Source organism: Macrobrachium rosenbergii, chromosome 54 (genome assembly GCF_040412425.1).
Source record: "Macrobrachium rosenbergii isolate ZJJX-2024 chromosome 54, ASM4041242v1, whole genome shotgun sequence".
In the NCBI taxonomy this organism is placed as follows: Eukaryota; Metazoa; Arthropoda; class Malacostraca; order Decapoda; family Palaemonidae; genus Macrobrachium; species Macrobrachium rosenbergii.
In genome coordinates, this window is record NC_089794.1 from 47,984,542 (window position 1) to 48,002,306 (window position 17,765).

Consider the following 17,765-nt stretch of genomic DNA (forward strand, 5'->3'; position numbering starts at 1 on the left):
TTCCATGTTAGCACCCACCACCTAAGAATGGTATTTTAACTAGGGGGGGAAAGGAAGAACAGAGGTGGGTCACCGGGTGACACAGGTCTCCCCCCAGAAATAGATTTTTCCTTTGTCAAAATCCTTTTTCTGGGTTATACGACCTGTGTCACCCGGTGAAATAATAACAGAGAATCAAAATACCATCGTGAAAAAGAAATAAAACTATAATTCCAAAAGATTTTTAATTATCCAAGTTGAAAATTATATATAAAGACAAACTATAATAAGGTGGGGGAACTATGTCCCGCAAGACAAGAGAACATTAGAACATGAAAAACGTACTTAAATGCTAATAACAGGTGACAAAGACAAAATGCAACATGGTCAGGAGACAGGCTGTGAAGTACGCCTGACCCAGAGGTGATGGTAAAGGGAATAAATGAGGCAGGTAGGTGGGAGGAAAAGTGACTGAGGTTAAAGAAATATAAAAGGAATTAATTAGAGGGAGGAACAATATTCCTGCCGCCACTGTGGGGAATTTCAGAGCTTCTAAGGATTTCATATAGTGGCGTTTGAATACCAGGGGAGATTTTCACCCTGTATATTTTGTAAGATCCTCAAAATTCATATGATGAAAATAATTAGTGGAGGTGGCCACTGCTCTAATGTCATGGACCTTTGAAGCTGATTCTGGGTTTGCTTGTTTAATAAAATATAAGATCTGTTGTCTGATGGCCTTCATAGAAATAGTTCCTCCACCTTCCCTCACAAACAGAGGTCCCGAAGTTATTTGAGAGGTCCTGTCTAAATAAGCCTTTAAAGTAAAGACCGGGCATAGTGATAGGTCTTGTGGGAGGGGAACGACCTTCCAGGGAGACCATCTATCTCGAGGATCTTCATTCTTAGCTAGAAACTTAAGATGAGGGGCTAGCAACACTTCACCTGATGGAAGGAAATCAATATGATTGGGCTCTCTAGACAGGGCAGACAGTTCGGAAATTCTAGCACCTGAAGTTAAACTAATTAAGAATAAGGTCTTCCTCAGTAAACTTAAGAATGAAGAATTCTGATTATCAGTTTCTGATGCTAATTTAAGGACGTCATTTAAGAACCAGGAAACCGTGTGTGGACGGGTTACTGGTCTCAAATGAGCACATGCTCTAGGGATTGAGGAAAAATAAGAATCCGTTAAATTAATATTAAATCCATGTAAAAATATCTTTTTAAAAGCTGATTTGGCTGTAGTAGTGGTACTAGAGGCAAGACCTTTTTCAAATAATGACCTAAAAAATGAGATTGCTAGGTTCGTGGTCATTATAGTTGCTTCAGATTCTTTTAAGAAGAGTGCTAATTTCTTAACTGCTGAGTCATATTGTCTAAGAGTGGATTCCCTTTTGTCTGATTCTAGGAACAAAGTGTTAATAGGGTCAATATTAGCATCTTTCTGAGCTGCAAACTTCATGAAATCCATAAAGCTAGGGCATTCTGAACTCTTGAGGAAGCTGACACAGTCTGAGTTTGTACTATTTGTGTCAGTTTTGGATTGGGGATCTGTAAGCACCAAGCTTCAGCTCTAGAAGAAGCGGGAACCAGTTGCTCTTCGGCCAATTGGGAGCTACCAGAGCCACCTGACCTTTGAATGTCCTGAGCTTGTGAAGGACTTTCATTAACAGGTTTACTGGAGGGAACAGATAGATCCTCCGCCACTTGTTCCAATCTATCGACATTGCATCTGTGGAGTGAGCCAGAGGGTCCAGGTTGGGAGCCACATAACAGGGAAGTTTGTGGTTGCATTCTGTTGCAAAGAGATCTACTTGAGACCGGGACCTGACTGCAAATCCATTCGAATGATGTTTTGTCCAAGGACCATTCCGACTCCAGCGGAGTTGTCCTGGATAGGGAATCTGCAATGACATTCCGAACTCCTGCCAGATGAGTAGCAGACAGATGCCACCGGTGTTTGTTTGCTAAGGAGAATATTGCTATCATAACCTGGTTGATCCAGCTCGACTTGGAACCTCCCCTGTTTATACAATGCACCACCACTGCGCTGTCCAGGACCAGTCTGATATGGATCAGACTGTTTGGATGTAGCTTCTTCAAGGTTAGAAAGACTGCCATTGCTTCCAGAACATTGATATGGAACTGGCGGAACATAGTGGACCATGTCCCCTGAACTTTCTTGTGTTGAGAGTACCCTCCCCACCAGCTTAGGGAAGCATCGGTGTGAATCACTAATGCCGGAGGGGGAAATTGGAGTGGTACTGAATTCGATAAGCTCTTGACTGTTGTCCAAGGCCGGAGTCTCTTTTTCAAAATTGGCGGAATTAGAGACACCTTGTCTCTGAACCTGACGTTGGCCCGGCTCCGCCATACCCTGTTTATATCCTTCAGTTTGGTTTTCAGAAGCAGATCTGTTACTGAAGCAAACTGAAGAGAGCCTAAGACTCTTTCTTGGAGTGCAGGGAAGCTTTCTTGTTCTTGAGGAACTGTCTGGTTGCCTTGGCTATTTCTCTCCGTTTGGCCAGCGGAAGAGATAGTTTGTGTGAACGTAGGTCCCACTGGATCCCTAACCATTGAAAGCGACTCTCCGGTACTAAGCGGGATTTCTCCCTGTTTATTTGGAAGCCTAGAGATTCCAGAAAACTGATTACTATGGCTGTTGCTTTCTGGCATTCGCTGGCATTGGGTGCCCAAATTATCCAATCGTCCAGGTATGTGGCCAGCATGATCCCTTGAGACCGTAGTTGCTGAACTACCGTATCTGCCAGTTTGGTGAAAATTCTGGGGGCTATATTGAGACCGAATGGCATGACCCTGAATGAGTATGCTTGCTTTCCCAGTCTGAACCCCAGATAAGGAGAGAACCTTCTCGCAATCGGGACGTGATAATAAGCGTCTGAAAGATCTATAGAGGTGGTTACGGCTCCACGGGGCAGTAGGGTCCGAACCTGCGAGATTGTAAGCATTCAAAATTTGTCGCATTGAATGTAAGAATTTTGACGGGACAAGTCTAGAATTACTCTCTGTTGACTGGAACCTTTCTTTGGAACACTAGTCTGCCTTGAAACTTCAAATGTCTCGCTTTCTTTATTGGCCTCTTTTGTAATAGATCCTTCACGAAGTCCTTCAGGGCTTTGGACGGTGATTGATGAAACCTGACTAGGGGGGGAGGACCTCTGCTCCAACTCCACCCCAGGCCTTTGGAGACTATGCTCTGGGCCCATGGACTGAAACTCCATTGGTCCCGAAAATGGTACAACCTCCCACCTACCTGAGAGATCTCACTGGGCAGGAGATGGTCTGCCTCCTCTGGAACCTCTGCCTCCTCTTCCTCGGGAGGAGGAGCGAGGTGCTGCCCTACCTCTGAAGTATCCTCTGGCCCTGGTTCCCCTTGCATTCTGGATAGAACGAAATGCCCCGTGGCTTTCATATGAAGCATTGAAAGCCGGGGAAGAGACATACGAGGGGGCAGCGAGGGACTGATGAGCTGGTTGAACCAGCACGTACTGAGGCTGAGGTTGGGCATGGGAGGTTGAAGGCTGACCGGGTGCGGGGACCTGGACAGCCTGCAAGACAGTCTGAGTTGGGAGCCGTTTAAACTTCTTAAACCTCTTCCCGGATTTGGGATGAGGTCCGGCGGACTCCATCAGTTTCCGCTTATATGGAACGCCCCAACGAGAGCGGAGACTTTGATTGGCCCTAGTCGCTTCGGCTAGGACCGCATCTACCTCTTCTTGGGGGAAGAGATTAGCTCCCCAGATGGAGCTCTTCATAAGCCTGTTAGGCTCATGACGGATAGAAGCTGCCGAAAAGATGTGCTTCCGGCAGTTCATCCGGGCCGTGATGAAATCGTGAAGGTCCTGCTGAAAACCTGCCAAGAGAGATTTTGTCAGGACCTGAAATAGAGAGTCTTCGCTATATACCACCGAAGTTGCCTCGGCCAGAGTCAGAGAATTTAAGGACCTGCTAAGCCTGTCCTTAGTCTCGGCTTCAGCCTTCAGGAGCGAATCCGGGATCTTAGGGAGTTGCTCGCTGAAAAGGTTAGAGGCGCAGTCTGGGTCGAGCCTAGTTACCGTGAAGGTGGCCGGAGCTCCCTCCCAGAACTTAGAATCTCCGGGGAAGACTAGAGAGGTGGGATCTGTCTCCCGGAGATGAGGAAGGGGTTTGCCCTCCATGCTCGTTTGACTAGTGAGCAAGGCCACCTTTGTAGTGCAAGGGGTAGGGAGAGCCTCCCCCAAAGAGAACATTGTGAACGTACCCTTGGCCGGGGTAAGTTTAGTGTTCTCTGCTTGTCACTCCATCAGAGTACGTAGCAGAGAGGACTGAGCTTGGTCCCTCAGGAAGATGACAGTCTCCTTGGGGACCTTGTCGGACCAAATCCATGCCTCCTCCGTAAGTCTGGCGTAACCTGGGTAAGGAGGCTCCAGACTGGGAGGGAAGAACTCAAGTTCCTCCAACCTGTGGGTGCCTAGACCCTCAATGGTAAGGGTACCCTCATGCTGGGGAGCATAAAGGGTTAGGCGCCAGGGATTCCCCTTATCGAAGGGAGGAAGGCTGGAGGTGTCCGGGACAGAAAAGGATCTGGCGGCCACTCTGCCGTGCATGAACCCCGAGATCAAGTTCCCTTGGGACTTAACCTGCTGTGACAGGGAAAAAACGGAAGCGTTGGAGGATGACAGCTGAGATGAGAGTTGAGACAGCTTGTCGTCAACTCTCCTGTCGAGCTTCTGCATAAGAAGCTTGGCAAAAGCTTCTGCATCAAAGGAAGGAGGGGGGGGAACCTCCTTACTCTGTTTCGCTCTTGATCCCTTCCCAGAGGTAGAGGCCTTGCTCGTAGACGGCACGGGACTAGGAGCCCGTGACGTCTTCGAGGGAACCCCGGAGCGGACTTTCTGGGTTTTCAAGGTCTTTTTCTATATTGATTTTACCTTAGGGATGGTAGACCTTGCACTGTCCATAAGGCAAGAGGATTTCACAAATCCCCTGAAAGAGGAAGCAGAAGAAGAAGGAGAGCTGAACAAGTAATCACCTGCCTCACTTACCCCCTTACCTGCTTGGAGATCCAGGTCTACGTTCATGGGCTCCAAATTCAGGTTCAACACCGCAACATCTTCCGTAACCTCTCCGCATGCGGCCGCTTCCTCCTGGGAGGGTTGGGTCATCTCCCGGATCCCAGCGATCAAAGGGGCGGCCACTTCGTCCGAAACTGACGCTGAGATCCAGGCGCCAGGGAAGAGAACACTGCAGATTTCCTTGGAAAGGACATAAGGCTTCCCCGCCCCGACGTTCCTACCGAAGCCGCTGACCCAGGTCTTGAGGGTCAAGAGCGAAGAGTCTCGGGAGTTGCAGTCAACCTGAAAGAAGGAGAATGTCACTAACGAAATCTCCTACTATAAAAGATATCTTCCAATTATCCACAAGAGACGTAACTCAAAGGGAACTATGAACCGGAACTGAAAATTCCAAGCTTACCGATTCATCCAGAACCCGCTCATAGAGAGCGTAGCACACCTCACAACCATCGGGGTGCCAGACGACTCGATCCTCCACGTGGACGGCGCACCCGGAGTGGGACCTACAGACCTCATGCCCACTCGCCTGTTGGAGGACCGCCGTACACCCCTGCTCCTGACAACGCACCACTTGTAAGTGGATGGGTACATGAGTATGCTAATAAGGCACGCCGGAGTAGCGTCTTAGGATAATAAAGATTGACTGGGCATGCAAAAAGACCGGTCAGACCCCGCCAGAAAATTCTGGTACGATGATGAGGTCCAACTAGCTTATACATGACAATAAAATTAAAATAAAACAGGGGGGACCGCCGGAGTTAATCCGGAGAAACAAGAGGTCCCGCCAATAACATGCGTCAATAAATAACAAGTAAATACAGTGAATGGTTAACTTAAGATTAAACAGTCAAAGAGTTTCCGCTTGGCGCCAGGGGAGTCACGTTACGTCGATACAGTGACGGCGGAGGTGGTGTGTTGAGCACCGACCGACCATACACCATACCCACCGGAGTGGTATTAAGAAAGGAGGGTAACGAGAAAGCCCAACTACCTAGCGGAAAACACATAAATAAACTAGTCAAGGAAAGACAGATACCTGGTAAGGAACAAAGTTCTAAATGAATAGAACAGAGGATAAACACTAGCGGACATGTGAAAATGAGACAGAAGACAGTCAGGTGGAAAACTCTAACTGGCTACCGTACAATATTTTCCCCGCGAGGCGATGGTCTACGAGAACGACACCCTGGCTGGGGGAAAAACATTCACACTGACGCTAGGGAAGGGAGGGGGACAGGCCAATGGAGGGGACCAGCAGCGGCGGCCAGGGAGTGAGAGAGCACCCGGACGCCATGAGGCACCCCTTCTCTCTCCCGAGGGTCGAACATAACGAGCGACTAACACGGAAGAAGAAGAGAGGACAGGGGACCCTCAAAGGCCAAAGAGCGCAAGGAATGGTAAACAAGGTACGGTGGCCAGGAGTGGGGAGGCACCCCTAGACACCAGACAAGTTCTTGACAGGGTGCCGATCGGTTAAGATTGGAAGCCCTGGGTAGAGAGAACAAGGGAGAACCAATCAATGCGGGGAAAGGGGTAAGGAATGTAGGCTATTAACGGAAGGATCAGGGCTAAGAACTCTCAAGCCTTGGTAAGTTAACAAAATATGTGAAAATGAACCAAGGGGGGAAAGAGCAGGGAGGAGAGGGGGAAGGTGGTAGGAGAGGGGGAATCCACATGAAGCTGGAATGCTGCCCCGAAGGCTGCGGCTCGGACAAGGGTAGGCTACGAAAAGAGAGACCCTCGCTATTTCAGCTTAACCTTACTAGGACTCGGGAGCCCACACAGAAAGGCCGAAACAGGGAGAGGGAGGTCAACGCAGGCCTGACACCTCCATCCAAGCAACAAACATCAGGGAAGCGCATAACATGAGGCCCTCCTACACACCTAACTTTCCCTCCCAAGGAAGAGAACCGATTCGCTAATAGCCTAACTCCTAGACTAACCTACCATGGCCGCCCAGCGGCCAGGGAGGTTAGCTCATGAGGGAACACGGTATCTAACAGACTAGCCTATAAAAGTTAACCTCACAAAAATGATATTTTAATGATAAAATTAAGTTTGTTCATACTTACCTGGCAGATATATATATAGCTGTATTCTCCGAAGTCCGACAGAATTCCAAAAACTTGCGGCACACGCAGTGGGCCAGGTGGTTAATACCCATTCCCGCCGCTGGGAGGCGGTATCAGGAACCATTCCCATTTTCTATTCAGATTTTCTAGTGCCACTGTCTCCTGAGGGGAGGAGGGTGGGCACTATGATTATATATATCTGCCAGGTAAGTATGAACAAACTTAATTTTATCATTAAAATATCATTTTGTTCATGCAACTTACCTGTCAGATATATATATAGCTGAATCCCACCATTGGAGGTGGGAAGAGACAGAATAGGATTTAGGAAACAAATATGTAGGCGATTGACGCCTTGGTTCCTTACTTGTTAGCATAGCTGACTTCGTGATTACAGTCACGAAGCCTGCTTCTGCTTTACTACAGTCTCCAGCAAGGTAGTGACCTATATAGCTGGTGAGTTCTAGATGATCTGTCCACGGGGCATGACCACAATGGGACTAGATCATAAGACCATACTGTGAGAGCAAAAGGAGCAACGACCAACCACCTGACCGAGAGCATCAACAGGACCTGCCGAAGGGACGCCAGATCGGTGGGAAGTCCCCGTAACCAACTTACAGCTTTCGACATGCCCTCTCCCTGGTCCTGGGAGTCCGACAGAGGTCCAGGCCTAAGTTAGCATAGCTGACTTCGTGATTACTGTCACCCAAGCCTGCTTCTGCTTTACTAGAGTCTCCAGCAAGGTAGTGACCTATATAGCTGGTGAGTTCTAGATGATCTGTCCACGGGGGCGTGACCACAATGGGACTAGATCATAAGGCCATACTGTGAGGGCAAAAGGAGCAACAACCAACCACCTGACCTAGAGCGTCAACAGGTCCTGCCGAAGGGACGCCAGATCGGGGAAGCCCCGTAACCCTCTTGCGGCTTTCGACATGCCCTCTCCTGGTCCTGGGAGTCCGACAGAGGTCCAGGCCTAGAAGCGTTATGGGACCGATCTGACGAAAAAAAACAAAATCAAGATTAAAATATACTTCCTAACCTCTAAAGGATAGGATGAGTATCGCTCCTGCCCGCAACACTGTGTCTGCAGAAGCGACCACAGGTCCTGCTGAAGGGACGCCAGATCGGTGGGAAGCCCCCGTAACCCTCCTGTGGCTTTCGACTTGCCCTCTCCCTGGTCCTGGGAGTCCGACAGAGGTCCAGGCCTAGAAGTGTTATGGGGCCGATCTGGAGTGCGGAAACGTATGGTCCTAGCGAATAGCAGTCTTCGTATGTCGTCTTCACGTCCCGCAAGTAATGTGAAGTGAACACCGAATTGCTTCGCCAGAAGGTGGTACCCAGAAGATCGCAAAGGGACATGTTCTTCTGGAAAGCCACCGAGGTTGCAATGGCTCTAACTTCGTGAGCCTTAACTTCAAAAGACTCAAGTCACTGTCTTGAACGTCGGAAAGTGCGTCTAAAATGGTGCTTCTAAAAAAAGAACGCCAGTGCATTCTTAGAAAGAGGCAAATCCGGCCTCTTGACAGAGCACCACAGACTGTCCGAAGGACCTCGACTTTCTCGAGTCTTCTGCAAATAAAATTTGAGAGCCCTGACAGGACACATGACTCTTTCTGGTTCATGTCCGAGAATTTCCGTCATACCCTTAATCCCGTCATACCCTTAATCTCGAAGGTCCTGGGCCAAGGGGTAGACGGGTTCTCGTTTTAGCAAGAACATACGGCTTAGAGAACATACTGCATTATGGCCTCTAAAACCCTACATGATTATTGATAGCCTGAAGTTCACTAACTCTCTTCGCCGTAGCCAGAGCAGTTAGGGAAAAAAACCTTCCTTGTCACATTCTTGAGACGCCGAAGAAAGAGGCTCAAAGGTATTTGACATAAAAATTTAGGACGACATCCAGGTTCCAGGAGGCGTCCTGGAATGAGGTACCTTGACAGTCTCAAAAGGATCTCAAGAGATCGTGAAGATCCTTGTTGTCGGCTGATAGTCTGAATGCAGATAGACTCAGAGCGGGAAGTTTTGAGGTACCTTTCGAAATGGGGCTGCCTGAGCAGATCTACCCAGGGACGTCCCCATAACCTCCACAGCTCCTGACATACTTCCTCGTGAAGGGTCCACTCGGTCGGTAGAAGCTGCCGCTGTCGACCGAGAAGGTCCGCGCGGATATTCTGCAACGAACCTCGTAAGGATCGTGATCCCCCGCGCATGGGCCCAAAGCAGGATCTCCTTCGCCAGGGCGAACAGGGACCGGGAACGAGTTCCTCCCTGTTTCTTGAGGTATGCCAGGGCTGTGGAGTTGTCTGAATTTACTTGTGCGACTCGGCCTGACACTTAGCTCTCGAAGGATTGAAGGGCCAGCAGGATCCCCTAATTCCTTAATTCCTTGAGATTGATGTATCCCCAGGACACCTGTTCGGGCTCCCCTAGAGAAGCCCCTTCTGCCACCTCGAGGGTCGAGCCACTACCTCAGGTGAATCTTGAAAACGGAGAGATCTTCAGGGTCTCCTCTAGATTCTCCTTGTCTATTCAGTTTTCCGCCAGGAAAAACTGGAGCGACCTGAGATGAAGTCTTCCCAGGGAAACAAACTTCTCCAGAGAGGAAATGGTCCCCAGCAAACTCGTCCATTCCCTCACCGAGCATATTTCCTTCCCTAGGAAGGATGAGACTTTTCTAAGCATTGCTACTGACGTTCCTGGGATGGAAAAGCTTGAAAAGCCACTGAATCCATCTGAATCCCCAGATAGACGATGGACTGCGTCGGGATCAGATGGGACTTTTCTTCGTTCACTAGAAGTCCTAGGGACTTTGTCAACTCTAAATTCGCATTCAGGTCCTCCAGACACCTTGACTGTGAAGAGGCTCGGATGAGCCAATCGGCCAGGTAAAGCGAGATACGAATACCCGCCAAGTGAAGCCATCTCGCCACATTTCTCATGATAATCGTGAAGATCATGGGAGCTGTGCTTAGCCCGAAGCAAAGAGCTCTGCATTGAAACACTCGTCCCCTAGTACAAACCTCAAATACTTCCTCGACTGGGGATGTATGGGAACGTGAAAGTAAGCGTCCTGTAAGTCCAGAGCGACCATCGAATCTCCTGGTCTTAATGCTCCTAAAACAGACTGGGACGTCTCCATCGTGAACTTCTCCTTCACCATGAAGCGGTTCAGTCTACTGACATCAAGGACTGGTCTCAATCCTCCCGACTGCTTCGGAACTAGGAACAGTCGGTTGTAGAATCCTGGGGAGTCCAGCTCCAGGACTTGCTCCACAGCTCTTTCTCGAGCATTTGCTCTAATAGCTCGAAAAGGATCTGTTGCCTCTCTTGATGGAATGAGGAAGACAGATCCCTGGGCGACGTGCACAGAAGTGGTGAGTCGAGAAAGGGGATCCTGTATCCTCTCTCGATAACTTCAAGGGACCAGGTGTCTGCCCCTCTTGCTCTCCAGGCTCGCAAACAAAAGAAGCCTGGCTCCTACAGGTGTCTGGAGGCGCTGCAAATCACTTCCTGCCCCAAGATTTAGGCGGGGCTCCGCCTCTGAAAAGACCTCTACCTCGGGGAGAAGATCTCGAGGAAGAAGCTCCTCCACGAAAGGGCTTCTACTTCCTGGAGGTCTGACCTGACAACGACATCAAAGGGACTGCCGGGCGTCTTGACGAGTGGGCCAAGAGGTCTTGAGTGGCCTCCTTCAAGCTGGAGGAGAGATCCTTGAACAAGGACTGGGGGGAAGAGATGGCTCGAAAACGGGGAGAACAGCAAAGCCCTAAGGCATCTGGTGTTCCCAGGCGGTCACCCATCCAAGTACTGACCAGACCCAACGTTGCTTAACTTCGCTGATCGCACGAGAAGCGGTGCTTTCAATGTGGTATGGCCGTTGGCTGGTAGGGCCATAGGCTGTAAAGTTACAGTACAAGGCCCTCTTCTTCAAGAGGCCCCGTACAAAGAGGGAAGCCAGTTCCTCCGAGCCATCCCTGACTGCCTTGTCCATGCAGTTCAACACGCTGGACAGCTCCCCAGGCAGATCAGTCGGGACTCCTAATCCTGACGTCTAGAGCCCCCAAACACCAGTCCAGGAAATTGAAGACCTCCATGGTTGAAACAGTCCTTTCAAAAGGTGATCCGTCTCCGACATAGTCCAGGACACTTTGGCAGCCGACAGGAGGGACCTTCTAGGCGCGTCGACCAAGCTAGCGAAGTCTCCCTGGGACAACGAAGGAACTCTTGAGCCGACGTCCCTCCCGGTCTCTTACCACATACCTGCCTTGCCGCTCAGCTTGGACGGAGGCAGGGCAAAAGAAGTCTTGCCTTGGGTCTTCCTTCCTCCATCCAGGTGTTAACCTTCTTGAAGGCCTTCTTCGTCGCCAGAGACGAAGTCATCTTGACAAACCCCGGCGCTCTCCTCGTCTAGGACGAAGCAAACTGCGAAGGAGGAGAGAGAGTGGCCGAGGGTTTGAAACTTGTTGCCAAACAAGTCCTAAGAAAGGCCGGCTAACACCTGGTAGTCCGTAGACGAGGAAGGGGGAGGCTGCTCAAGGACTGCAGGCTCCGACTCACAAGAGACTTCTCCCTCTTCAATGGGAGAAACGAAGGCCTTGCGGTCCAACACGCAGATGGGATCTACGCTTCCCCGCAGACTTTGATTGCTCTGAAGCGTCACTTCGAGCAACCAAAGAGGCGTCCTCCGTGAGTCCATCCGGCGCGCCCTGCACGGCAGCGAGAGGAGCGCCCTGACGAGCAGCTACAGAAGCGTCCAGGATAGCTGCTTGCGGAGTGTCACGATGGCGGTCCAGCCGAGCGTCCTGCACGGCAGCGAGAGGAGCGTCCTGACGAGCAGCTACAGAAGCGTCCAGGATAGCTGCTTGCGGAGCGTCACGATGGCGGTCCAGCCGAGGGTCCTGCACGGCAGTGAGAGGAGCGTCCTGACGAGCAGCTACAGAAGCGTCCAGGATAGCTGCTTGCGGAGCGTCACGCTGCAGCAGAGCGTCACGATGGCGATCCAGCGAGCGGTGAGCACGACTGGGAGACGAAGCATGCTTGACAGAAAGGCCCCCCAGTCAATATATTGTGAAATAGGCTACCTACTTGGGAAGTCTCAACTCCCGCTTAGCCTACGAGTACTAGAATTTGGCTCGCCTACGTTAGGCCGGTAGATTTAAATCAGTCTCGGCGAGATAAAACCTATTCTCGTCGTTTTAACTAAAATTATGGTAGGTTATCTCCTCACCCTGACTAAAACTAATGTTTGATACCGACCTGAGTAAATTATGGCATCTTTAACGTTTACCGTGCTACTTTGAACTCGCGAAAGCGTTTGTTTACTTTTACTAGGAGGCAGCCATTGCCTACGTGACGTCACTCTAGTCCCGCTGCTCTCGGGAGACTATCTCCAAAAACAAACCTTACATTTCCTTTAATAACTCCATAAGTGTTTGATTTTGTTGTAACAACATAGTTACGAAAACTTTATTGGACATATCCTCTTCAGCGTCCGCCTTACGAGTCCGTTTTCACGACGTGCACTTTGACTGACCCAGCGTTACTATTGTTTCTTCTTTATTATCGCTTGACTCGCTCAAACTATGCACCTTCGCAATAGATAATATTTTGTTAGCCATCTTCCAGATGCAAAAAGGAGCACTATTAGTGCGAGAATGAAATCCTGGACTAATAAATTAGCAGGGTGGGAGGCAAAGTAAGCGATCATTTATCAAGCAAACCTGCCCCCTACACCTCATGCATAGAAAGTGAGGATCTACCGAAACTTTCGGTAGCCTCACCTTAAACTCATTCACACAACATACTCTGAAGCTAGCATAACTAGATCCAGACATCATCCAAAGAGCAATCAAAATCAAATTCCACAAAAGCGTATGCCAATCCACAATCCAAAGACAAAAACCAAAAGTCAAATAGAATACTTAAGTGGAAAATAACGAGTTTACGAAATCCAAAGACGGAGGTACTGAAAACAGTTGTTGACAGTACCGGCGACAGAGAAAATCTGAATAGAAAATGGGAATGGTTCCTGATACCCGCCTCCCAGCGGCGGGAATGGGTATTAACCACCTGGCCCCACTGCGTGTGCCGCAAGTTTTTGGAATTCTGTCGGACTTCGGAGAATACAGCTATATATATATCTGACAGGTAAGTTGCATGAACAAAACGTAAAATAAATAATAAGATCAAATTATAAACGACACATGTAGAAGGGTGAACCAAACCCAACGCGATATGAGCGCGGAGGGAAAATGGCTGACCTTCACTAAAAATAACAACGAACAAAATCTGTAAATATCTAAATCATCAATCATGCGCTAGGCATAAAAATGAAACTAATAGGCATAACCGTACCATCTCAAATAAAATACCCAAGAGCTGGAGGGTGAGGGTCCTAAATAAAATCAAATAAGACTGATTAAAAAACGGATAGGCCTGAGGGGGAAACTCGTAGCCTAAGTGACAAGGGACCCGCACTTCCCCAGGGAAGGGTAACAAAACTAAAATAATTAAACCAATATGAATTATGTAGGATATACATAAAAACATAAGAGCATAAATAAATGGAAGGGGAAGCCCCAGCAAAAAACCCCACCGAGACTGAAGGTCACATGAGGCCGGGAGGAAGGCGGCCGAGGCGGGCGTTATATGTCCCCCCAATTATAAAATTAGGCGGAAATAAGGAGCCCCAACCGCCTAAAATAAAAGAAAGAGATGGTACTCAACTTAGGGGATGATAAATCCTGAGACGAAGCCATACTTCAAGGAAAAAGGCACAAAATAAGCGCACCAACCAAAACACAACGGAAAAGGACGCGTGCTAAAATGGAAAGCAGGTGGCGCTGGTTTGTTGATAGTCCACAGAAAGGTCTTTGGGCGTTGTATCGGCACCTCGCTCTGGGGACTTTGACATTGGGAATGTCTACAGGGCGGAGGCCTGTGATTGTGACAATCTCACCCTTTCATATACACGACTCCATTTTATGGAGCTTGCACTGGGGTAGTAACTCCAGCTTTGCATTTAGCTTTTTCTCTGGTATATTTAGCAATAGATTTACCTAGAAATAAATGCTGAATGGTTATTTCACCGGGTGACACAGGTCGTATAACCCAGAAATGAAATATTTTAATATAAAACCACAATGTTAATGTTCTAACATTAACATTTATAAGACTTGAATGATGAGTAAATGTATTTTTTGTTTGGTAGTTTTCTCTTAGTTACATTTTGGTTCTTGATCTTCACAGTTTGTGGAACTTTGAAGTTTTACAGCATGAATATGAACATATACAGTACTATACCAATTCAATCTTTTAACCAGAACCCCACTTTTATGCGCTTCACTTTCTCAAGCTTCACTATGTGGAACATATCTTTCAAATTTTATGTGGGAACTTTAACTAATTCACAAATTTTTCTATGGACCATATCTCTAAAATTTTCACTAATTCGCTTTTTTTCGTAGGGCAATTACTGTATTTTTTCATTATAGGATATATATACTGAAAGAGAGAGAGAGAGAGAGAGAGAGAGAGAGAGAGAGAGAGAGAGAGAGAGAGAGAGAGAGAGAACTGTGGTGTTGACATCAAAGTCTAAGCACAGTATAAATGGATTCTGTATATAAAACAACATTTTATTGATATTTTACTGTTTTTTCATTATTAAAGGATATGTATACTGAGAGAGGAGAGAGAGAGAGAGAGAGAGAGAGAGAGAGAGAGAGAGAGAGAGAGAGAGAGAGAGAGATTCTGTCGTCAGAGAACTTGCTACTGGTGGTTTTGAGTTGCCTACGTATGAGATTCGGATTTTAAATATTTTTAAGGTGATTAGATCAATATAATAATACAGTATAAATGGATCTGTAAGTGAAATGATGTTTTATTGATAGTTTGCTGTTTTTTCATTAAAGGATTTGTACATATACTGAGAGAGAGAGAGAGAGAGAGAGAGAGAGAGAGAGAGAGAGAGAGAGAGAGAGAGAGAGAGAGAGAGAGAGAATGATGGAACAATAATTTTTAAATAAATTTATGGGAGATGGTGAGGACTAACCACAAAATTACATCGTAAGCCAAGATGTTACTGTACTAAATCATTTTTTGATAGAGTAGTCGCTTGTTTCAATCCTCAAGGAGTTACCTTCCATGGTCTACCAGAGCTCCATGGTGCCCCGACTAATATCAAAGAATTCTCTTCTAGTTGGTCTTTTCGGCCAGGTATTTTGTCGTAATGCTTAACATTATAACGTGATGGAGTATACTCATATAACAGACTCAAAGATAAGAGGGCACTTTCCCTTATCTTCAGCAAAATTGAACCCAGTTTTTCTAATGTCACAGAACCTGCAAGAAAGGGAAGTGACTACTGCGCATGCGCGTCTGCCCTCTTGTTTACAACCAGACCATTGAAGACCAAGGAGCCCTTATTCTCTATTGGTCTATAGTGAACGGTTTACATAGTTACCAGCACTCCAAAAAAATTCTAATTTTTTTCTCCGACTTCATTATCAAGGATCATGGAAAGATCAAAAATAGCAAGATAAGTGCTTAATATTGAGTTCCAGTTAAAAGTTTTAGTTTTAAACTTTTGGAATTGATAATTTGTGTGTGAAAGCTGGAACCCGGCTCATTGATTGCTAGTTTCGTAAAGTGAAAATTGTTCTAAATTCTAACAAAATGTTTTAACTAAAAGGAATGTTCCACAACTTATCATTAATATACAAAATCCTTTCAGATTATACGATGTCTACATTAATCTAGGCAGTAAGTGAGAATAATTTAGACTAGATTAATAGTGGATGTTGTATGTTTGTCTGTAGCCTATGTCCTAGGATTACATATCCTTAAGTGGCCTAGCTTAGACCAAGGACCCTGGGATCAGATAATAACAATATCTGGACAAAATAAATCAATAGCCTAACAATAAGGCTACAGATTAGTATAATTTTTCCTTTTATATAAGTCTGTGCACTTAAGCATGATCTTAATAATCCAGGACTAGGCATTACCTTATATTAAGTTAAGTGATAACTTTTTACAAAACATCCCATTTTTAGACTAAATTGTCAGCCTAGACCATGTAACCTAGGACCAGATGAAACAGTAATCTGTGTTGGATGAGATGGTAACCTAGCCTTAAGGCTACATACTAAGGTAATTGTTGTTTATGTAACCCATACCCTTAAGTGTGAATTAAATAATCAGGATTAGGGAGTAGCCTAGATTAGAGTAAGTTAAGGCCTGGCTAAAAGGTTACACATTAGTGAGTTACTGTTTTATATAGTAGATCAAATGGCATAGGATTGGATATAAAGAACCTGGGTTAGACAAAATATAGCAGACTAATACCCTGTACTAGGCTAAGAAAGAACAAATAAGCCTAGGATAATATATACACAGTATCCTAGGCTCAATAAAATAACCTAGTTTTTTACGACTCAGTAGCATACTAGTAGGGTCTTATGTACCCTATATCCTTAAAGGTGATATAAACCTAGAACAGAAAGTAGCCAAACCAGATTAAGTATGAACCCCTTTTTAAGGAATATCCTACTATTAGCCTAAAACAGTGATGGTCGAATATCAGATAAAAGGGTAGTCTTGGCCACATAAAACAGAAAACCAGATTATAAGAGGTTTATTTTCTGTATAGTTTATATCATTAAGTCTTAAATAAGCTTAGAACAGGCAGTGGCCTAGAATAGGTTAAGCAAGAACCTTCTAAGAAATCCTCTATTCTTAGCTTAATGTAGATTATACCAGAAGCATTAACCTAAGCTACTGTATATAAAACAATAGCTCGGTTAGTTAAACAAATTAGTTCATAGCAGTTAGTCTGAATGGCATGACAATTAGAATTAAAAATTTCACATAGCCATTGCAAAAGGAATAACAGTGTATAAGTAATAGTGCCATATGCAGGTAAGAAAACTAACCTAAACCTTAGAGGGTTCAAGTTAACATATTTAACATATTTAATTAAGTGTATTACAACTACACACTTGTAATCAAGTTAACCTGTAATATGGAAACTATATGAGGAACTATGGAAGTGTCCCTCATTTAAAAACAATTAATGCTAACTAGCTTCTAATAACAACTTGTTTTATATCACTACAGGGCTGCCATTAGGCAGGTTCTCAGCTCAAGTGTTCTGTAGCAAATTGCTCCGTTCACTTTTTGCCAATAGGTATGGCCCATACCACCTGCCATGAGCATAGTCCTTGTAAAAAACAAGGAAAATTTGCTTGGTTGCCAGATATGGGCGAGATTTGTAGTATGCTCCTGGCAACAAGTTTTAAGGATGAAACAGCTCCTCTTAAGCTGTCTCGATGGGTCCTAGGGTTTGGTAGTGGTGAGGAAGGGGGAGATTACATCTTTCCGGCAGAACTCCGGCAGCAGATATTCAACCCTTTCTTAGAACAACATCTATGTTTGGGCCAAAACCCAGTAACATCAGTCCCCAGTGGCTACCAGGTTAATCCTGAGGAAGAAGTAGAGGAATCTTTACATCGGGGTTGACATTCTTACTAAAGAATATGAAGTGGACATTGCCATTGAAATGGGCCTGCTGAACCCAGAAGGCTCAGGGACACAAATTTTAGCTAGCCATGGGAGAAATCTTCCAGAA

At 46.4% G+C, this 17,765-nt stretch overlaps 1 protein-coding gene and 1 non-coding gene across 2 annotated transcripts in view; both read right to left on the reverse strand.

Annotated features, from left to right (window-relative positions):
* Rad17 (Rad17 checkpoint clamp loader component) overlaps positions 1-17,765 on the reverse strand; it is a 237,028-nt gene that overhangs the window by 126,498 nt on the left and 92,765 nt on the right.
* Positions 10,902-11,020, reverse strand: LOC136835104 (5S ribosomal RNA). The gene has a single exon (XR_010851984.1). It is a non-coding gene; the product is annotated as a 5S ribosomal RNA (ribosomal RNA).